The 24,784-nt window shown below is 37.1% G+C and overlaps 1 pseudogene; it reads left to right on the forward strand.

Moving 5' to 3' along the window:
* Window positions 1-407: 407 nt before the first annotated feature.
* Window positions 408-23,569, forward strand: LOC124965627 (guanylate-binding protein 2-like; annotated as a pseudogene).
* The last annotated feature ends 1,215 nt before the right edge of the window (window positions 23,570-24,784 follow it).

Raw genomic sequence — 24,784 nt, forward strand, 5'->3', positions numbered from 1 at the left:
ACCTGTGTTTATTTGGTTGGCCTGTGTTAGCCAGGCCTGCAGGGCAACCTTTGCTAGGAAGCAGTTTCTCTGGTGCCTTTCAGAGTGGGGGCCACATTCTCATCCCAGCCTCTGTCCTTAGAATGGAGAAGCTGCTCCCAATTTCAGATGGGAAGCACCGATATTCAGCCTATTTCAAATGGAAGGTTGCAAGTGAGATATCCTGGAAAATTCTCCCTTCAGCATCCCCTCTGGGATTTCTCTTATGGCTGCTGAGTCATTTGTTTTGTATTCCATTCTTTCACTTTCATTTTAGCCTTTTTGGTGTTTTTTGGTTTTTTGTTTTTTTTTTTTTTTTCAGAAGTTGCTTTTTGTATAAATATCTCCTCACCAGGTCACTGAAGGAAGTCTGTAAAGTTTCAGGAAGTCAGATAAGTAAGGTCATAAGCAAACTGGCAGAGAGAGGGGAAAAAGAAAGCAGTGTGGCTAAAAAGAAGGGAAGGAGCTCATCAGCACTCATCACCTCCTGGAAGCCACTTTCTTCCCAACTCTAAAGGATCCTTGCTCCAGGTGAACCTGGGACAGGGGTGGGACATGGTTTATGAGGTGAATTCATTCTTTCTGAGAGAGGCTGCTCCTGAGTCAGATGTGTGATAGGAGCTCACTTACAATCCTGAGGATATAAGGAGACAGCCTGTCTTTTAAGAGCCCATTGCTGGTGCTGTGTTGAATTTGGCTCCAGCAAAGGTGGAGCCCTCATAGGAAACTGGGAAGGTTTTAAGATTGTCATTTCCTCTTGACACTTAATTTACCTAATAGAATTCAAATGAAATCTTGCTTTACTGACAATTTTTACAGCTCCAGGTAAAAGTTAGGCAAATTGAAATATGCCTAAAGAGGGAATTATCCAAGTGACCATTTGGGAACTTCTAAAATCTTTGTGCAGACACTGTTCCTGAGCCAGTCGTTGATTTGTTCCTATACCATAATGGCATGCCTTGTGTAATAAAACTAAGCAAACCAGCAAGCCTAGCAGAGTGGAGCACAACTGTAATCCCAACCACTTGAGAGGATATGGTAGGAGGATTGCAATTCAAAGCCAGCCTCAGAGACTTAGCGAAGTCCTAAGATAAAAATTTTTTAAAAATCTGGAGATGTTGCTCAGTGGTGAATTACTCTTGAGTTTCCTCCTTGCTTAAAAAAAATAATGATCAGACTATCAGCTTGCTAGTCATCAGCTTGCCAGCAATTCCAGCAGACAGTAAGTGGGCAAACATCTTGATCACAGAAAAATGAGTGACCTTTTGCTAGCTACCCTTGAAGAGATGAGAAGCCGGGGTGAGGCAGGACAGGCATCTTATTGGATTTAAATGCAGCAGGAAAGAATTAATCAACAGCACAGTGCATGCCAACAGCTCTTACTGGATATGAATGAGAACTCGGGAGCTTATGTTCTATATTTATTTGTACTCAAAGAGCTCATGCACACTTTCTCATCATCATTTGGGGTCATTTGGGGTTTTGACTGAGACACTGGCATACAAACCACTAGGTTAAGGCATTGGTAATATCAAAAGAGGGATCTCAGGAAGTGGGTCCTGAGGAATTTCCAGGGAGATGGGGGAACTCAACTCTGGACCATACAGTCCTTGATATACAGGATAGAAAAGAATTCCAGCATGTGTTAACAGAAGCACAAAGTTTACTTTGAAAGTGAGGAATACACATTCAAGGGAGAATGCAGGCCATCTCAAGAGTGAGAAACAACTTTGGGGAGTTCCCAGTTCTTCTAAAGGAAACTTGGTAAGGGGTGTATATGGGAGGTATGTGCTATTGATACCAGTCTGATGATCTCATGATGCTTTATGAAGGTTTGGTCATTCTCAGGATCCTTAGGCTGACGTGGTCTCCATTATCTAATCAGTTCCCTAAATTATAGGTTTCTTGAAATGTCATATTTCTCTTATTTAATCTATTTATTGCTGGACTAATTAAACATAGTACACAAGAAAGACCTTGAGCTGAGGGGTCAACCTCCCTCAGCTTCCATTACCAGACTAAGGAACATGTTCTCAATTTCTGGGCAGGGCAAATTCAATCTGGTTCAATATTACCATGTAATGTGTAAGATCAGAGAACTCAACTTTGTCATTTAAAAATGGACATGATAACAGGAAATCATGTTTTCCAAATCATATTTTGTTGTAAATTTGGAAGTTGTGAGGCACTTAGGAAAAAAAATCCTTTTTCTATAAAATGAGATACGAGATTAACTGATGACAATGCAAGCTGGTGTTCCTTTCTCAAGAGGAACTTGTCATTCTCTAATGAATCTATATGGTTTTCATTTTTGACCCAATAATCCCTCTTGTAGGAATCTATTCTGAAGTTCCATGTTCAAAATCTAAAAATACATATGCACGAGCTTAGCAGAGTTAATTCTTGCAAGGTTGATTGTGATTGTGAGACGTTGGAAACTATTTAAAAGTCAAAAATAGGAGATGATTGAATACACGAGTGTGCATCCACAAAATGCAGTAGATACCCATCAAAATTATTGAGAAAGTTTTCTATGAACTGATATGGATGATTTTCATGAGTGGATATACCATTTGATTCTACTGTTAGAAAATGTGAATGAGAAAATATACTTGTTTATGCACATTTTTGTGAAGGGAATCCAAAGCAACTAATAAGATTGGGTATCAGTACAGGATGGGTAGGAATGTGATGGAAAGAAGAGAAAGACAGCTGGAATGGGAATGACTTAGTCCAATGAGGTGACATTTTTCTAAATACACCTTTTTTTAAATCTCAGACTTTAAGATCAAGGTATTTAACATGGTCAAAAATTAAATGCACACTTAAAAACAGCCAACAACAAGATACAAACAAGGCCCAAATGGAATAGAAACAGCAATGAATGACTCTAACTATACTACAAATTAACAATTTTGTGGTAGAGAAAATAGGAATTTCAGGAGTTTAAGAGCTGACAGATTGTGGATTTTCATGCTGACACACAGCAACTCTGCTTATTGACATTGAATCCTGGAGGCTTGCAGCATTACAGGTACCTATAACAGACAATCACAGTAGCAGAGGCAGGAAGTAAAACAGTGGGGACAGAACAATCCCCCTTTAGGTTTAGTGCAACACAAGTCCCTAAGCTGTATGAGCTAAGACTCTCTAGGTGGTTCACAAGCTTGTACCCATAGAAGAAATGTAGAATGCACCCTGCAGTAGAATTGCACCAACTCCCTCACACAAATTGCTTATGTTTAAAAGCAAAAGCCTTACTATGATCAGGGCTCAGACGTTGGGAATTATCCCTCTGGGCCTTGGCACCATTAATAAAGCATTACTTCCTGACTCAGTGTCCTCTCCCTCATTATCTACTACAATTTAATCACACCATTAAAGGGTGAAGAACGAAAGAGCTATGCAACTTTGGAACACAGCATTCACTAATAATGTACTCATTAGCAAATTCATTTTTCACAGGATCAGAAACATTGTAAATATTCTACGCATATCCTAGAATTAAATCAAATAGGTAAATCTATTATGAAAGATACTAACCAGTGATCTCTTAGTGAAAGGAGAGAAAAATGAAGAAAGTGAGGAAGCTTGAATGAATTCAGCCGTGTTGAACTAAATTGGAAATACCATCAGGAACTTAAATGGATAGGGGGAAATTTGGTATAGAATATGTATGCATGTGCTAGCATGGATACACATATTTCAACTTGCCCCTGAGATGCACTAGACACAATGGACATGCCTAGTGTGATATGTTGGTGTCTTGAAACCATTATCAAATAAAAGGAATCACAGCATTTGGGAGAAAGGGTAAATTCTAGGACTGAAGCAGGGAAAATGTGATATGGTCCTCGAATATCTTGAGGTGTTAGAAAGTAAGGTAATGCTGAAAATATAATAGAAGCATGTCAAGAGAATACAGAATCCAGTTTGTAGGAGCCCTAGATGAACAAATCTGGGACTAGATGAGCAACAAAATAAATACTAATCATCAATTACCACCCACAGTGTAAACATGTTTAAGTCTAAGCTGATACAAGTAAATAAATAAATGAAACAGAATATACAATTCTTGCCACAGAATTCCAATTAATAAATGTATGGGGTGATGAGAATTAAAAACCACATTCAGTTGGGTGCCACAGTGAATACCTTTAAATCCATTAATTGGAGAGTCTGAGGCAAGGAGGATCACAAGTTCCAAGTCAGCTTCAGCAACTTAGCAAGTCCCTAAACAACATAGCAAGAACCTGTCTCAAAATAAAACCCAAAAAGTGCTGGAAATATAACTCAGTGATTTAGTGTCGCTGAGTGCAATCCCCAGAATGAAAAATAGAGAAAGAGAGAGAGGAAGAAAGAAAGAAACAAAGAAAGAAAAAAGAGGAAGAAAGAAAGAAAGAATCTAAAGAAAGTAAACTCACCTTCAGGGACATGCCATAATAGTTAATTAATAAATAGGACTTATCAATGGATTTTAAAATTAGTGGCCAAAACATATGAGAGCATGATGAGAGACTATGTTTGCATAGTCAGAAAAGTATCTTCCCAAAGTGTAAATTTTAATTATAAAATGGTAATAGTACCTCACAGTGGAGAAATCTGGCAAATAGCACCTTAAACAATTGGTCAAAGTTAAGGTAGCAGCATCAGGATAAATCATGTCAATGTCAGGATTCCATTGATGTCATCCACAGAGAATCACATTCTTACCCAAAATATGTAATTTCAATCTAATATTAAGAGAACTTCAAAAATACCCAAATTGAAAACAGTCTACAAAATGACAGACCTGTACTCTTCTAAACTGTCAAAGTCGTGAAATATTAAGAATTAGGAGCTACAGAAGAAGAGAGGAGACTAGTGACTAAAAGCGAGGAGTCCTGAATTGGACTGTAATGCAGAAAAGAACATGAGTGGAAAACCAGTAAACTGTGAATAAAGTTGTAGGTTAGTTAATAGTACTCAACTACTGTTGAAGTCCTGGCTTCAGTCACTGGTCTATGATTTTATACCATATTAACAGTAGGGGAATCTACATAAATGATATATTTAAAACTCCTGATCCATTCTGTAGCTTTTTTGGAAATCTATTTCAAAATCATGCCATTTTAAGTGAGAACTATTAGATCAGTCTATAGGACAGTCTTAAAGCCTGACAGGTCTTTTGAAGATGTACATAGAACAAGATCAAGGACAGACTACAGAATTTCAGTCCCTACTGTGAAGTTCAGTTCAGTTTCCTGACAAGAAATTACTTCCCATCCCACCTCTTGTCTTGTAGGCAAACTAGCATCCCAGACATGGCCTCAGAGTTGGACATGCCAGGCCCCGTGTGCCTCATTGAGAACACAGAGGGGCAGCTAGTGGCCAACAAGGAAGCCCTACAGATCCTGTCAGGCATCACACAGCCTGTGGTGGTGGTGGCCATTGTGGGCTTCTACCGCACAGGAAAATCCTACCTGATGAACAAGCTGGCTGGGAAGCAAAAGGGTGAGTGCCCACCAGCAAAGCTCTGCTCAGTCCTCTGTCCACTGCACTGTGGGTATCCAGCATGGGGATGGAGGGGAGAAAATTAGAGTCAGGGAGGGACAGTGAAGCTAATTTCCATCCACCAGTGGATCCTTACATTCTATTTGGAGAATTCAAGTCAATCAACTCATTTATCCCACTTTGCCTGCATTTTCCTGTTCAGAAATATATGTACTTTTATGGGGAAAATAATGCAGTAATGAAGAAAACTAGCTTACATAATAAAGAATGATGATATCTTTACTAGAATGTTCATGTAGTAACAGCAAGCTTCCTTTGAGCTTTAAGGTAAAATAAAGGTTTCATACTGCACTGGATACCCTAATTTCCCTATGTCTGGGATTGTAATTAAAATCAATAGTTGCAGTTTCTTTTATCCCTTTTCACTGTATATTGACTTATTCTCAATCTCTTCCCCTCTCATCCTTATTCTCCTCTGCAGGCTTCTCTCTGGGATACACAGTGCAATCCCACACCAAGGGAATCTGGATGTGGTGTGTGCCTCATCCCCAGAAACCAGACCACACCCTAGTTCTACTTGACACCAAGGGACTACAAGACATAAAGAAAGTAAAAAAAGAAACCTTTCATATTCTACTTATACCAGATCAATGTCCCACTTTGCACTTGTGACTCCCACTCCTTGATTTGTGCTTCTGACTAAACCTATTAATGCATTATTCTTTTCATTTATTTGGTATAAGGATTGAGAATAGACACCCACTTCAACTGATTAATTATGGGTCAACCTATAAAATAATGACAGCTATATTTATTCATTTTTCTTTCATGTGATAGCAAAATGTTTGTGAGGTGGCTAAAGACATCCCTAAACTGTGTTATACTTTTTACCAACTTGTATGACTTTCCAGTGTGGATTCATAAGGATACTGAGAATACCCTTTCTCTCAGAAGCACTATTAAGAGAAGGACATATAAGATCTAATGACATCTTCATTCACTAAGGATCATATATTACTACTCTTACAAATCTTAGACTTGGAAGCCTCTTATTAAATGAACTTATTTTAACTACTGCTAAAAAGGTCTTTACAATGATACATCATGGAAAAGGAATAGGTTCATAAACTAAGGTAGGATAGCCTTATTAAAATACTTTGAATTTAGCAGCTGATGAAAGCAAATACTAACTAAAATATTATCAGGTGCTTGTGTGCTTCTTTCTCTTATATACATTTGTATTGTGTCTTATTTTAATTACACACCAAGAATTGAATACTCATTAATTCATTAAACAAGTGAAAAATATTATTGCATGTCACCATGACTTTCCCATGATTCTCCAGCTAATGAAAGACAGAACTAACATTCAGTCTTTGCCTATCTGAACTAAGCACATAATCAGTCACTGTTCTGTGTGGCTTCTGCACTGATTTCTAGGGAGACAACCAGAATGATGCCTGGATCTTTGCCCTGGCAATCCTCCTGAGCAGCACCTTCATTTACAACAGCATGGGAACCATCAACCAGAAGACCATGGACCAGCTACAGTATCCTTTTTTATGAGGTCCAGAATAGCACAAAACTTAGAAAATTATACCTTCTATCTTCATAGGTACAGAGGCAGATAAGTACCAAAGAATTCCATTATGCTCAACATCTCAATCATCACCCAAAGTTCAAGCCTTCATGGTCTCACATATCCTTAGACACCCAGCCACACAACACTCAGAACATCCCTGTTTAACTTATCTCCTGCCATCTCCAATCCTTCAACATTTTCTGTAACTCCTGTCACACTTCAGCAAATCTCTGCATTTTTATCACCTTCTCTAAATGTTACCTCCTGACACCTAGCTATATGCCACAGACATTATTTCCCCTATAGACCTCTCTATTAGTCTTAGGTGATAACTTCTTATTCCAAACTTTGCATGTCATCTGTCACACTGAAGAGATACTTGTGTTTCCTGCTCCTTATTTGTTTATAGACCCTTTCTTATTCCCCTGCCATTAAAAAGAGAACCTCATTTGAAGCACACACACACACACATTTGAAGACCCCACCTCCCTTCTTTGCTGCAGTCATCTCCCAACCACCCAGGAAATACACCCTTCATCTGTCAAATATTTTAGCTCTTTGTATTTTTTAGAGAGTAGCAACCCATACACACTCATAACTCTCTGGTCTCTCTATTACCTCACCTCCTAATGTATTTATCAACTCCCTTGTGCTTTACATAGTCTAGGTCATTATCAGCAACTTCATCATGTTCATGAATTTAAGTTCCAAGCATTGCACTGAATTCACTTTCACTTTCCTGTATCTCATAGGTAATTCTCATCTTATTTGATCTCTCAGAAAAATGTGATAGATTGATCTCATCCTCCTTTCTGAAACACATGCTCCTTTTTGTATCTAGAATGTCAGAGCTTTCTAATATGCTACTTTCCTCAAGTTTGTGTTTCCAATTACAACCAAGTTCCAACTTTTGTATTTATCTGCAACGATGTAAAGTCCCCACTTAGATGTGAAAGAGATGTCTTAGCCTCAAAACGTACACAATGAAATTCCTCTTAATTTCCTGTCCAGAAATACTTCTTACCCCATCAGTCTCAACACAGTAAATTCTCACATCATTTGCAAAGATGTTCAGACCAAAAACAGGAATCATCTCAGATGATTTCTTCCCTGTGTCCTAGAAACAATTAGTCAGTGAATCCTTTCAGCTGTACTGGCAAAGATATTTCCCTAGACAAACCTATTCTCAGTACCTCCTATAGGGTGGCTCCCATCTGAGTTTCTGTTCTCCCAACTTGGTTGTCTCCTTGACGGCTTGTTTTCTTTACTTATAATCTTGACTTTCATAGATACTGTCACAGCCAGTATGTTCTTTTTTAAAAAACAATACCATATTACCTCTCCCCTGAAAATCCACCAGTGGCTTCCCTTTTAATTAATATTAAATTTCAAACTCCTTACCTGGGTCTAGAGATTATATATCCTTACCTCTCTTTCTTTTAGGATATCTATCCTACCACAGTAGACTTCTTGATAAGGGTTGTATACACTCAGTGATTTCCTTAGGGTTTGCAGGTGATGAGATTTGTGTCTGGAACTTTCTTCCACTGGATTTTTCATGGCTCCCTCAGTTTATTTAGATTGCTGCTGAACTACAACATCAGAAAGCACATTCATCTCTCTGGAAAACTTCACAACCTGCATCACATACAGACATGGGCAGATAATTACTCAACTTTTGCCTCATTCAGTTTTCTTCAAGACAATTATTATCGTAGTCTGAGATTCATTATATTTCATGTGCTTGCTTATTGTCAGTCTCCATCACTAGGATGGTAGCATTGTCTCATTGATTGTAGTATTCTTGGTCCCTAGGGCAATGCCTGGTTCATAGTAGATGTTCAATAAGTGTTTATGAATGAATGAATTCTGTGAGTGAATGTTTGTGAATATATGCATGAACTAATAAATATAAAACATTATTTTAGGTAAGCATTTGCAGCAAAGATAGGGGGAAAAGTGGCATTTTTCCCCTGTGGTTTTCTTAATGCAACATCTCAGCTATGTGACAGAGCTGACACATCGAATCAGGGCAAAATCCTCACCTGGGAATAGTGGGGTAGATGACTCAGCTGACTTTGTGAGTTTCTTTCCAAACTTTGTGTGGACTCTGAGAGATTTCTTCCTGCAACTGGAAGTAGATGGGAAACCCGTGAGTGCTGATGAGTACCTGGAGCATGCACTGAAGCTAAAAAAAGGTTACTGGGCTTGTTGGATGGTTGGAATAAAATAGAAAATAATACACTAATGACCATTTCCATGTAGATGTTTATGTAAAGTTTATAGTTTTGTAACTGTGTTGTCCTGACTATTCTGTTAGAGGAAATGAAAACATTGCTTGACTACATTAGTTGGATCCAATTTAAAATTGCACTATACATACATACATATGTGGTACTATATATATATACATATGGGGTACACCTTTTTGTTTCAATGGATTCACACCATTTGTGTAATCATATATATATATATATTCTTGGAGAAAGGTTTTTCTTTCCCTATCCCTCTAACTTTTGATAGTCCTCACTCATCTTTAGATTATTTTCTCCTACACAGACTTTCTGAAATTTATAAAGTTGAAGTGGTAATCTATTTGGGGTAATTAGTTTGAAGTTCACTCCATCTAATTTTCATCCCTACAGATACTGATAAAAAAGGCAAGAACTTAATGAGCCTCGGTTATGCATCCGGCAGTTCTTCCCAAAGAGAAAATGCTTCATCTTTGACCGGCCTGCTCAGAGGAAGTGCCTTATACAGCTGGAGCAGCTAGAGGAGAAAGATCTGAATCCTGAATTTGTAGAACAAGCTGCAGAATTCTATTCATACGTCATCAGTGATTCCAGTGCCAAGACTCTGCCTGGTGGCATCACAGTCAATGGGCCACGTGAGTCATTCTCTCTCCCAGCTTCTTACCTGGACTTTCCTTCTGCTCGTTGTAGGAATACAAGAGGGAGGCATAAAGGTCACTTGGGACATACACATGGTCTAATAAGTGAAGGAAGATATAGCACATGGATCACATGATGTACTTTACAAGAAAACCCAAACGACTAATTTGTTATATCAAGGAGGACAAAAAGAAAATGAAAATCTAATTCTGCTCTAGTAAAATTTACTTTTCTTCTTTTATTTTTGTACTATTGATTTAAATCAGGAGTACTTTGTGACTGAACTACAATCCTAGGCCATTTTTATTTTTATTTATTTTTTTATTTTTACAGACTGCATTTTTATTCATTGCACAAAAATGGGCCCACCTTTTTGTTTCTATGGATTCACACCATTCATGTAATCATACATGTACACAGGGTGATGATATCTGTCTCATTTCACCATCTTTCCTGCCTCCCCTCCCCCCATTTCCCTCTACACAATCCAAAGTTCCTCCATTCTTCTCTTACCCCCACCCCCATTATGTATCATCATACACTTACCAGAGAAAACATTCAGCCTTTGGTTTTTTGGGATTGGTTTATTTCACTTCACGTGATAATCTCCATTTCCATCCATTTACCTGCAAATGACATAATTTTATTCTTCCTTATGGATGAATAATATTCCATTGTGTATATATACCACAGTTTCTTTATTCATTCATCTACTGAAAGATGTCTAGGTTGGCTCCACAATCTAGCTATTTTGAATTGAGATGCTATAAATATTGATGTGGCTTCGTTATTGTAGTATGCAGACTTTAAGTGCTTTGGGTATAAACCAAGGAGTAGGATAACTGGGTCAAAAGGTGAGTCCATACCAAGTTTTCTGAGGAATCTCCATACTGCTTTCCAGAGTGGCAGCACCAATTTGTAACTACACCAGCAATGTACACATGTGCCCTTTTCCCCATATCCTCGCCAACACCTATTATTGCTTGTGTTCTTAATAAAACCATTTTAATAGGAATAAGATGAAATCTTAGAGTTGTCTTAATTTGTATTTCTCTGATTACTAGAGATGTCAAACACTTTTTCATATATTTGTTAATTACCTGTATATATTCTGTGAAGACTCTGCCCAGTTCCTTGGCAAATTTATTGATTGGGTTCCTTTTATTTTTGTGTAAAGGTTTTTAAGTTCTATATATATTTTGGATAATAGTGTTCTATCTAAAGTGCATGTGGAAAAGATTTTTTTCCTACTTTGTAGGCTCACTTTACATATTATTGATTGTTTCTTTGCTGAGGAAAAGCTTTTTAGTTTGAATCCAACCCATTTATTGATCCTTACTTTCATTGCTTATACATTAGGAGTCTTGTTAAGGAAGTCTGGTCCTAAGCCAACATGAAGATTCAGGCCTACATTTTCTTCTATTTGTTTCAGGGTCTCTGGTCTAATTCCTAGGTCCTTGATCTATTTTGAGTTGAGTTTTGTGCAGGGTGGAAATAGAGATTTAATTTCATTTTAGTGCACATGAATTTCCAGTTTTCCCAGCACCATTTGTTTAACAGGCTATCTTTTCTCCATTGTATGTTTTTGGTACCTTTGTCTAGTGTGAGGTAACTACTTATGTGGGTTTGTCTCTATTTCTTCTATTCTGTTCCATTGGTCTACATATCTGTTTTGGTGCAAATACCATGTTGTTTTTGTTACTATTGCTCTGTAGTATAATTTAAGTTCTGATGTTATGATACTTCTTGTTTCACTCTTCCTACTAAGGATTACTTTGGTTATTCTGAGTTTCTTATTCTCCCAGATGAATTTCTTGATTGTTTTCTCTATTTGTATGAGAAATGTCATTGAGATTTTAATTGGAATTGCATTGAATCTGTATAGTGCCTTTGGTAGTATGGCCATTTTGAAAATATAAATTCTGCCTATCCAAGAACATGGGAGATCTTTCCACCTTCTAAGATTTTCTTTAATTTCTTTCTTTAGTGTTCGGTAGTTTTCATTGTAGCGGTCTTTCACCTCTTTTGTTAAATTGATTCCAAAGTTGTTTTTGTGTTTTTTCTTTTTGAGGCTATTGTGAATGGAGTAGTTTTCATAATTTCTCTTTCAGAGGATTCATCATTTATGAATAGAAATGCATTAGATTTATGCATGTTGATTTTGTAATATACTACTTCGGTGAAATCATTTATTAGTTCTGGAAGTTTTCTGCTGGAGTATTTTGGATCATCTAAATAAATAATCATGTCTTTGACAAATGATGATAGCTTGAGTACTTCTTTTCCTATTTGTATCCTTTTAATTTCTTTGATCTCTTTGATTGCTCTGGCTAGTATTTCAAGGATGATGTGAATAGAAGTGGTGAAATTGTGCATCACTGCCTTATTCCAGTTTTTAGAGAGCATGCTTTCAGTTTTTTCTTCAATTACAGTGACGTTGACCATGGGCTAAGCAAAGATAGACTTTACAATGTTGAGGTATGTTCCTACTATCCCTATTTTGTCTAGGGTTTGACTATGAAAAGCATTTTATCAAATGCTTTTTCTGCTTCTATTGAAATAATCATATGATTCTTAACTTTAAACCTACTGATGTGATTAATTACATTTGTTCAGTTCTAGATGTTGAACCAATCTTGCATTCCTGGTATCAACCCCACTTGATCATGGTGCACTATCTTTTAATATGTTTTTGTATGTGATTTACCAGAATTTTGTTAATGATTTTTGCTTCTATGTTCAGCAGGGATATCAGTCTAAGTTTTTCTTTCCTTGATGGATCTCTGTCTGCTTTTGGTACCAGAGTGATACTAGCTTCATAGAATGAGTTTGGAAGGATTCCCTCCTTCTCTATTTCATAGAATACTGTGAGTAGTATTGGAATTAGTTCTTCTTTGAAGGAATTAGTTTTTCTTCTCATCTAAGAATCTGTCTGGTCCCAGTCTTTTCCTGGTTGGTAAGCTTTTGAGGGCTTCTTCTATTTCATTGCTTAAACTTGATCAGTTTAAATTGTGTATGTCCTCCTGATTCAGTTTGGGAGGATCATATGTCTCTAAAAATTTGTCAATGTCTTCAATATTTTCTGTTTTGTTGGAGTATAGATTTTCAAAGTAGCTTCTAATTATGTATTTCAATGGTGTCTGTCATGATATTTCCTCTTTCATCATGAATTTTATTAATTTGAGTTCTCTCTCTCCTCTGTTAGTGTGACTAAGGGGTTATCAATTTTGTTTACTTTTTCAAAGAACCAACTTTTTGTTTTGTCAATTTTTTGAATTTTTTTGTTTCAATTTGTTCTGACTTTAGTTATTTCCTGTCTTCTACTACTTTTGGTGTTGATCTATTCTTATTTTTCTAGGGTTTTCAGATGTACTGTTAGGTTATTTAGTTGTTGACTTTTTATTCTTTTAATTTATGTGCTCAATGCAATGAACTTTCCTCTTAGTACTGCTTTCATAGTATCCCAGAGATTTTGATACATTGTATTGTTGTTCTCAGAGATTTTGATATGCTGTATCATTGTTCTTGATTACCTGCAAGAATTTTTTATCTCCTCCATGATGTCTTCTATTATCTTTGCAACATTCAATAGCATATTATGTGGTCCCCAGGTATTGGAATAGTTTCTGTTTTTTATTTTATCATTGATTTCCAATTTCATTCCATTATGATATGAGAGAATATAAGGTAGTATCTCTATTTTATGTATTTACTAAGGGGTGCTTTGTGGCATAACATATGGTCTATTTCAGAAATGGATCCATGAGCTGCTGAGAAGAAAGTGTATTCACTCAATGATGGATGAAATACTCTATATATGTCTCTTAAGTCTAAATCATTGATTTTATCATTTAGTTCTATAGTTTCTTTGTTCAGTTTTTGTTTGGAAGATTTATCCAGTGGTGAGAGTGGTGTGTTAAAGTCACCCAGTATTATTGTGTTGTGATCTATTTGATCCCTGGAATTGACAAGGATGTTTGATGTACATAGATGCTCCCTTATTTGGGGCATAAATAGTTAAAATTGTTATATCTTGCTGTTTTATGCTTCCTGTAAGCAGTATGAAATGTCATTCTTTATCCTTTCTAACTTTGGCTTGAACCCTACTTTATCTGATATGAGGATGGAGACCTCCACTTTTTTTAATGAGTCTGTGTGGTATGTTTTTCCCCACCCTTTCACCTTTAGTCTGTGGATGTCATTTTCTATGAGATGCACCTCTTGAAGGCAGCATATTGTTGGGTCTTTCTTTTTAATCCAATCTGCTAGTCTATGTCTTCTCATTAATGAATTTAGGCCATTAACATTCAGGGTTATTATTGAGATATGATTTGTATTCCTGGTCATTTGGGCTTATTTTCAGTTTTTAATTTGACTTGGCTTCTCCTTTGATTGGCTTTTAATTTAGGGTAGTTCCTCCCTTTGCTTACTTGCACCGTTTCTCACTTCCTCCTCAGAGAATATTTTGCTGAGAATGTCCTGTAGTACAGACTTTGTATCTGTAAATTCTTTTAACTTTTGTTTATCATGGAAGAATTTTATTTCATCATCAAATCTGAAAGTTAGTTTTGTTGGGCATAAGATTTTTGGTTTGCAACCATGTTCTTTCAGAGCTTCAAATATGTTGTTCCAGGCCCTTCTAACTTTTGTGGTCTGGGCAGATAAATCTGTTGATATTGGTTTTGGTTTCCCCTTACATATAATCTGATGATTTTCTCTCACAACCCTTAAAATCCTATCTTTATTTTGTATGTTAGGCATTTTTATTATAAAGCCCCTTGGTGTGGATCTGTTGTAATTTTGTGCATTTGGTATTCTGTAAGCCGCTTCTATTTGATTTTCCATTTCATTCTTCATGTTTGAGAAATTTTATATTATTTCATTGAATAGGTTGCTTATTCCTTTGGTTTGTATCTCTGTGCATTCCTTACTCCCAATAAATCTTAAATTTGGTCTTTAATGATATCCCATAATTCATGGAGGTTCTGTTTATGATTTCTTTCCATCATTTCAGTTTGGTCAACTTTATTTTCCATGTTAAATATTTAGTATTCATTGTCTGAGATTCTATCTTCCAAGTGATCTATTCTGTTGGTGATACTTTCTATTGTATTTTTAATTTGTTTTTATTGTTTCCTTCATTTTAAGGATTTCTGTTCATTGTTTTTTTTTTTTTTCAGAATCTCTATCTGTATTGAAATGATCTTTTGCTTCCTGCATTTGCTCTTTTAACTGTTTATTGCAGTGATCATTCATTGCCAGCTTTTGCTCTCTTGTATCATTCTTTACTTCACGGATTATTTTAATTATGTACATTCTGAACTCCTTTTCTGACATTTTTACTGCCATGCTGTCATTGGATTCTATTAATATAGCACCTTGGTTTGTTTGGGACACTTCCCTCCCTTGTTTTTTCATGTTGTTCCTATATCTTCCCCCTCTAAAAGGGAGAATCTGAGGTATTGCAAGTATTGCCCTGTAGGCTTATTGTGACCCTGCAGATTTCCAGTACATCTCCTTTAAGGGGGAGAGCAATATTAGCAGCACTCAATACAAAAAAACATGTAGCCCTTAACCAGATAGCCCCTATGAAGACGTTAACAGTATTGTCATAATAAACAGACAGGATGAGTTCAATTATTATATACAGTATAGCAAATAGGTTTATGATGAGATCTGCAATTTCTAATGGTGGACAATGAGGATGGGGAGTGGTGTAGGACATAACCATTAATGGGATAAGAGTATCTAAGAGGTGCTAGATCATGGGAAGAGTGAAAGAGGGATCAGAAGAAGTCAGTTGTTAGCATGAGAAAAGGGAGAAAGAGACTCCAAGGAAAGAGATAAATAAAAGAAAAATAGAGCAAGAAAAAAATAAGGAAACAAAAAATTAAAATTAAAAAAAATTACAATATAACATTCCTATTCTATTCAAACCTCCCAGTCTTCAGTATCCTAATGCAAGAGAGGTACCTGACAAAAAACTTCCAGTCTCCAGCAGGCACCTCAGGATGGGAGTTTCCCCACCTCAGGATGGTGGCTTCCCCTTTGGGGATAATCCAAGATGGATGCACTGGCTTCTGAAGATGTTGGTAGATGGGGAGCTGCAGCATGGGTACCAAGTCTGTGTGGGGCACAGTCTCAGGCCATACAGGGTCCTGAAGTGGCACACAGTCTCCTGACCAGCACAATTATAGAGGAAGAAAGTTTTATTTTAGGGCTCATGGTTTCAGAGATCTTAGTCCATAGAAGGCCAGTTCCATTCCTCGGGGCTGGAGGTAAGGCAGAACATCATGGCAGAAGAGTATGACAGAGGGAAGCAGCTTGAATCATCAGGAAGCAGAAAGATAGAGAGTCTCCACTCTCCAGATGCAAAATATATATCCCAAAGCCCCCTTTTTTATTTTTTCGGGCAGGTTTCTGCTAAGTTGCTGAAACTAGCCTCAAATTTGTAATTGTCCTTCCTCAGCCTCCAGAGTCACTGTGATTACAGTGTGCACCACCATGTCCAACTCTACTAAATTTTACAGTAACCTCTCAGCTTCCCACTTATGAAAGAGCATCCTAAGATAAATAAATATATATATATATATATTTATTGTGTGTGTGTGTGTGTGTGTGTGTGTGTGTGTGTGTAGAGAGAGAGAGAGAGAGAAGTGAGGGAGAGGAATAGTCAGAAAAGAAAGCAAATACCACATTTAAATGTGCCATTGCCACTAATTTTTGTGCAATTTCAAAAATATTTAGGGAATGCTTGCAAAGAACCAACCACTGGTACATTGATGGATAAAAGAAATGTGATTTCTATCCCCATGCCAACATAATGAGAGCAAAATATACATTAAAAAGTAAAAAATAAAATTCATAATTATTAGCATAATAAACAAAAGTAATAGGCTGCTGTGAGAGAGTAACGGACTAGGCAGGTGGGATGTCATTTAGATTGGAACACAGAATATTTGTCTGTAAAGGAGATGTGTAAGATGAGAACTTAAAAAGGGATGGGAGTTACCAGAAGAACAGGAAAGAATAACTCACAGACAGAATAATGTAATATAAAAAAGCCTGTGGAAAAAGGAACTTTGCAATGTCAACCAAACAGAAGAAAGACAGGTGAGGGGGACAGAGGAAAGAGGATGAGTGTGGTGCCATGACTGGAGAGGTTGCAGGGCTCAGGGCTCAAGAGGAATGACTCGTAATTCAAGGAGGTTACAGTTGGTCCTAAACCCTGTGACAAGATCTGGGGAGATTTTGGTAAGCATGGTCAAGTTTTAAACTTTTTATACTCTTTAGAAAATACATTGGGTTCTATGAGGGAAGGAATTAGAAGGCAAATGCTCTTTGCAATGGTTTAGCTTTAAATGGGGATTGATTATGGCAGTGGAAATGGTCAAGGTGGACAAGATCTGAACAGATTTTGGATGTCAAATCCAAAAGTCCTGATAATGAAGGGAACATATATCAATGGAGAAAATCAGAAGAAACTTTTAAGTATATCTCTACAGACTGAAACTTAACAACTGTTATCATGGTATGCTACTTACTGACGTAGTAATATCAGGAAGACTAGGTTTTCAGAGTGGATGCAATTGTTTGTATTGGAATTATTTAATATGGAGTTTCACCTGATGTACACAGTAAGGGATATCACACAGGCATTTAAATATACAAATCCAAGATTTACAAAAGATCAAGGAAGGAAAGTCACAAGTCATACATAGAGAAATGACTTATCACTATAGAAAGAGAAGGTCCAGGATGCAGTTGTGAACTGCTGTTTCTTGTAGTGTGACAGCCACTCTGACTTGCCTGAGGTTAACTTTTCCTGGGATGAGAGGCTTTCAGTACTGCGAACAGCAATGCCCAGGCAATACTGGTCACCTACCAGTAGCTCTCCTGAGAGAATACCTGGGAAGACCCATTTACATAGACCAGACACAGGACTGGTTACCTGCACCACAAGGAAAGGGGGAAAATAAAAAGCTGTTTTCTCCTTGGTCTTTTTCATGAATAGATGTAAAAGGAAATTGGAAGAAAAGGGGGGAAAGGAGTGAACAAATAACTACCAAGGGTAATAAAAGACCTGGACCTAATATCTATCTCCAAGAATATCATTACTCTGTTGAATTCAACCCAAATCTTTCTTTTAGGCAAAAGGGAAAAAAAAGACAACAGCAACAAAAATACAAACAAACTTTCATCTGTGAACCTAGAGGAAGAAATGGTTAAAATTATTATTTGTGACCCTCTCTTGAAAGTCTATAGAATATACTGTCCACCATCTCACAGTCACTATGTCTTAAAATTATTTTTTGTAGGTCTAGAGAACCTGGTGTTGACTTATGTCAATGCCATCAGCAGTGGGGATCTGCTCTGCCTGGAGAATGCGGTCATGGCCCTGGCCCAGATCGAGAACTCAGCTGCTGTGCAGAAGGCCCTTGTCCACTATGTCCAGAAGATGGAACAGGAGGTGCAGCTGCCCACAGAGACCCTCCAAGAGCTGTTGGACCTGCACAGGGACTGTGAGAGCGAGGCCATACAAGTCTTCATGAAGAACTCTTTCAAGGATGTGGACCAAAAGTTCCAGAAGGAATTAGGGGTATATTTGATATTCTGTGTCATGACAACTGACTTCTTGAGAAAAGCATTCTTCCTAGACCTCAGAACAGCAAAACTCAGTATGTTGTATATATTTGCAACATACTGAGCCTTCACTCTATTAAAAAAAAATGGGATTATTTTTTTTTCCACAAAAATGTATGTTTCACACAAAAATCCATTTTTTGTTTATTTTTCTACTCCGAATGTCATCTTTTCAGCATTTGGGTAAATTGACATTTATAAAAAGAATCTTAATTTAGTTTTTTTCCTTTAAAGTTACAGAAGACACATTACTGTTGTGCTCCCTGCTGATAATCTGAAGGAATAAAATTATCTTTTAAATAAAAAATAAATCGCTTTTATGTAAACTGACAGAAAAAATAGGAAATTAAGAAAGACACACCAAAAATAATTTTTTTTTACTTAAAAATGTCCATTTTTGTTAATTTCCCCACCATGGATGGAATCTTCAAAAACAAAGTAAAGTGTATGACTATGTTACAATTTTCATTTCTTCATTAGCATAGTACAGTGAAAACACACAAAAATATTCTCATATTAAACAATGTATAAAATAATTATTTATTCCACTCAGCACTTCTAGAAAATTCACTGGGAATATAGTCTGCATCACTCATAATTCTGACAAGAAATCTACAAGAGGATTATTGCTCCTTCTGTTTCACAGACATGGAATTCTCAGTTCACAAGCATCAAGGTTACAAAGCCCCAATGTGGTGGGTTAAGGAACTCAGTACAGGCCTGCCTCACTGCCACATCTGTGCTCTGAAATGGACCATATATTATACACCTGAAAAGATAAATGTTTCGTATGAAATAATACCTGTGCTTTGAGAATCACTCTCTGAAAGCAGGAAAACTAGGGAAAGAGAGCTTTAGAAAAGCATAGTCTTATGGATGTTGTAGGATGTCACAGTGTGGTAAAGACAATGTTCCCATTTAGATGCCACAATCTCCACAGGAGAAGCACTTCCCAGGAACTGTAACTACCTTTCTCCTCGTGGTTCACTGTTCCATCTGTGCTCTTTTGTCACTTTACAGGTTCAGCTGGAAGCAAAGAAAGAAGACTTTTGTAAGCGAAACAGGGAAGCCTCATCGGATCGTTGCTCAACTTTACTTCAGGATATTTTTGGTCCTCTGGAAGAAGAAGTAAAGCAGGGGACATTTTCTAAACCAGGAGGTTACCATCTCTTTATTAAGAAGGAAAAGGAGCTGAAGAAAAAGTATCATCAGGCTCCTGGAAAGGGGATACAGGTAACCTATGTAACTGGTACCATTTCTGGGATTACTAAGGAGGCTCTTTCAAACCCCCCTGGGAACAAGGAGATGGCACCGTGATTGGTATACAGTGCCTCTGCCTTTCATTCACCCATTGACTGGTTCATTCAGTAAGAGATCCTATCATGAGATAGCTAGCTTCTTCCTGGGAATCACAGAGAGTCCTCAAAAGATGTTTGTGGAATTCATTCATTCATCCAATCATCCAATCATTCACAAAGGATTCTTTTTTGCCTGTGCTCCAGATACTAACTTGTCAAGTTTCTGGTGAAAGAGAAATTAAAACACAGAAACAAAAATCAAATTTAAGAAAAAAGTTTTTTCTAAGCACTAACAAGCTATAAAAATTATATCTTACAAATAATGATAATTACAGTAGCCGTTAATGCTTTTATTGACCTCTTGGGTTCTAGAGCTTAATTCACTTAATCAGTACATCAAATCTGTAATCTATTATTAACATACACATTAATTTAAAAAGAAAATTAATCACAGAGAAGTAGAAGGACTATCCCAAGATCACACAGGGAAAAAGTGGTACTGCTGGGATGCAAATCTGAGTGTCCTGACCTGTGGTCTTAATTTTTCTACGCTGGTGTACTAAGATTACATCAGTTAGAATGAAGTTTGGCTACACATTATTCAAAGAGAAAAGGCATCAATAGCTTCAAAAAGGCAAAATTTTTCTTTCTTGAATCCAAGAAGTAGGAAGGGAGCACTCAACGCTGCTATGATGGCCTAACATCTTTCTTGGTCGCAGCCCCTTGGCACTTGATCTCTGACCTCAAACTGAGTTTATGCTGTAAGGCAAATGTTTGTTTCAGCCTTTGGCTTCACTTTATAGGTGGAAAAAAAGGAAGAAAGTAGAACTGTAGAATGGCTATGAGTATGTTTTTGGCAAGAATTTAATTATATGTGCACCCCAGCTACAAGGGATATTGACCATAAATATAGTATTTTACTATGCTTATATAAGATAAGGTGAAGTTTCAGCAGACTATTCAAGGAAGATAGAAAAACAAAGGGATCTGTAGGAGAAGGAAGTTTCAAATAACAGAAAGGTTCGAGAAGAATTAATTGGCTCATGTTCCAGGAATAGCATAAAAATTAATGGGCTGGTAGCAGAAAGCAAAGGAGATTCTCCAGGACATAAGGACAGAGGCAAGAGGCTAGAATAGTGAGTACCTTGGAGGACGCTGAAATCAGTCTGAAATTAATTTGGCTGAGCAGAAAGTCAATAGAGGGTTTTGAGTTTAAGTGTGGTTTGATCTTTCCTAAAATAATATGGCAAAACTGTCACTGCTCTGATGAGGACAGACTTTGGTAAGAGGAGGTGATAAAGTCTTGGGGTAGGGTGTTTGGAGTACATGACAAGTGACAGGTTCTGGTTACACATCTGAAGATTACATGAGGGACAAGTAAAGGGAAAAAGATATCAAGGATGCAGGTAGATGAACTGTTCCTAGATGACTGGGGTAATTGGGAAGGATCATATTTAAGGGGGATCAAGAGTTGAGTTTAGATCTAATAAATTTGAAATGCTATTTGAATTTTGGACATTGATTTGAATTAAAGGATATATTGCAAGGATTTCCTTTAACCCATAGCCTCCATTTCCACATTCAAATGCCCTCTGTTTAGGCAGAAGAGATGCTGCAAAAATATTTGGATTCCAAGGAGGATGTGGCAGATGTACTTTTACAAACCGATCAGTCACTCACAGAAAAAGAAAAAGAGGTTGAAGGTGAGGAAAACTGAAATCACTGAGACTAGTTGAAATGCCTAGAAATATTTCCTGGAAATATTGGCTCACATAAAATGAAGAATTCATTGTAAAGGAAGAACAGCAAGTATCATTCTTAGTTCTGTGGAAATTTTACTCTGATTGGCATGGACAGTCATTTGTTTTCGGATCCAAAAATTACCACAGTTCTCAAAACCATGATAAAATTTTTTAAAAGGGTAAGAGGTAAAAATAGCATGTACAAATTAATTTTTATATTTCTTTGCCTTTCTTCCTAGTGGAACGTATAAAGTCTGAATCTGCAGAAGCTGTAAAGAATATGTTGGAGGAAATCCAAAGGAAGAATGAGCAAATCATGGAACAGAAAGAAAGGAGTCATCAGGAACATATGAGGCAGTTGACTGAGAAGATGAAACAGGACAGAGCTTGGGCAAAGTTGGAGCAGGAGAGGATCCTTGCTCTGAAATTACTGGTATTTTATCACAACATTTCAGTTTTCTCTTCCAGTCCCCCAAGTCAAAAACAAAGTATAAGGATGAGAATTTGACACCCCTGAAAGAAGAATATCCAGTCCAGTTACTCTACTACATTTCTCATTTCCTCTCTAATCTTATCTCTGGCCATCTCTGGTTACTAATGGTTATCTACTTGCCAGATAAAATCCCATGAAATATTTCATTATGATATTGTTAATAAATAATAGCTGTTAATAACTAAACATTTTGCAACTGATTTAAGACATTAGTGATCAAATCCTCATGAAATAGTTCAAAGACTCTTATTTTCTCATTGATTTTGTGAGGACACTGTGATTCCATGAGATATAAAGAACCTTTCTGCATCAGATGGTCTAGTAAAATATCCAGCTGGTGTTTCCTATGCAGTGGGATCATCAGTGATTGTGTTTCTGCCAAAAATAGTGTACCTTTATCTCTGGGAGGACTATAATGAGTAGGAAGACTCCCTGACCATCTTACCCATTTTTAAGTGCATTGGTTGAGGGCTCATGTGCCCAATACCTTCTTGCTATCTTAGCTCTACTCCAAATCCATACTGAATTGGCATTTTGGACCAGAAATATCCTATGGGCTACTGCAGGCCCCAGTAATTTCAAGTTTTTTCTGTTGCATCTGCCACCAAAATTTTGCTGGCTTGTACTAAATTCCTTTATGAAATGCCTGCTCTGTTTCTGAATCACATAGCTACATTTCCACTGCATTTTTTCTACCTTTCTTACCTGGCTATACATGTTTGAGAGTCTACATCATGTAAATCAGAAATAAAGAAATAAAGAAAAAAATACATGCATATATATATATATATAAATATATATATACACACACATATATATACATAGTTTTTATAGTTTTTCCAGAAAATCATGATGCATATGAGTGAAGGGTTCCAAGAATGCAATTCTAGGCCACCAATATTTTACAAACTATAAGACAAAAATAGTTCTGAAGCTGAAGAAAGGCCAGAGAAATATTTAGCCAGCGTAGGAGGCTCAGGAGAAAAGGAGCTAGACAGACAGACAGAAAGAGAATGCAACTTAGGGGAGGAAAGAACTTCCAGAACAAGTGTCAAAAGACTTGAGGGATTAATGGAAATACCCAAAGGGGAACTAACTTGACAGTATGGGAAACATGGTAAGATGTACAAGTTCTGACTGTTATCTTTCCTTTAGGAACAGAAACTACTTTTCAAGGAGAGTGAGAGCAAGAAACTTCAGCAAGAGATGGAGCAAATTAAGAAATCAAAGGAGGGTTGTACCATACTCTAAAGATCTAAGGAACAAAAGGTCTCTGTCTAGCTCCCTCTCCCCAGGGAACAAATCAAGCAAGCAACATCAGAATGTGAAACAACTGCCACTCAGCCAAAGTTGCAATCATGATGCTTGCATTTCTGTTGGATCATGAAAGTTAAAATAAAGTTTAAGTACGAAAGCATGTTTTCCACTAGACTAAGTCAACTCACACTTATTTGTAATCCCTAATAATTATAAAAATGATCTATGATCTTTAACTGGATTTTATGGAAATCATGAACAAGCACTCTAGAAAGAGATTACATTGTATAACTGGGTTGCTTTTAACATTAAGGAGATGTCACGCATGTTCTGTTCCAGGTAGATTCTTTTTCTCCCATATCGGTCCTTAGATATTATACTGTTTTTCAAGTATTTACTTTTGTTCTAGAATAGAATTGGAGAGTTTTTTGAACATAGGAGAAATTAGACAAAACTGAGTAAATCTACTAGGGACAGTGGAGCATCACTCCTGCCAAGGGGTGGCGGATCTCACAATATTAATAGGAGCGGTCCTGGACGTCTCACTCGGCTCTAGGCAGAGAGTGCAGTTCTCAGCTGGGTAGAGGCTGCTTGCTCTGCAGGCACTGATGCGATCTCCGAGTAATGGCAGAAGAAATTCCTTTCTGGAATGCAAGTCTGAGTCCAGGCTCCACTTCTCTGTTTATTTAAATTCTATGGGTAATTACTACCTCATCCTTAGGACCTACAACTCTCCTTTCCAATACCCTTTTCTTAGTTTTTTTCTTTTTCCTACACTTTAAAGACTACCTTCTAAAATCACAAAACAGGAAGATTTAACTCAAACTCAAAATAAATTCGTTTCTGTCCCTTTGAGAATCTTCACTGAAATCTTATAATATTTAAACCTTAGAATCATTTTTTCCCTCTGTCTTCCTACCATGACATCATTTCTTAGAAGTCACTCAGGGTAAATGCTATGACCAGATAACAGAAGGTGAAATCAAGAATAATCCATTATTAAATGTATTAACCCACCACAGTTGTTTTAGAATCTGTAATATTTAGTGTTCTCATTGGCTAATAACAATTTGCTTACCAACTTTAATTTTTAAGACCATTTAAGACCATTTGTAGCACACAGATACCCCAGGATGATGAGGGAGTCAGACTCTACAGTTGTTCCATCAAGAATAGTGCCACCATACAGTGAAGGTGTCTTAAGACAGGATGCCACAGACACCAGGACCTGGCACCCTGGTCTCCTGATTAAAGGCCAGAAGGTCTCTAGTGTCAGCTTTCACTGGGTGGTTGCCTCCACTTTCTCACATTTGCAATAAGCAAACACTACCCAGTTTACAAAGTTGCATCTTTGGGTTGCTCATGTC

The sequence above is a fragment of the Sciurus carolinensis genome, chromosome 1 (assembly GCF_902686445.1).
Source record: "Sciurus carolinensis chromosome 1, mSciCar1.2, whole genome shotgun sequence".
Taxonomy (NCBI): Eukaryota; Metazoa; Chordata; class Mammalia; order Rodentia; family Sciuridae; genus Sciurus; species Sciurus carolinensis.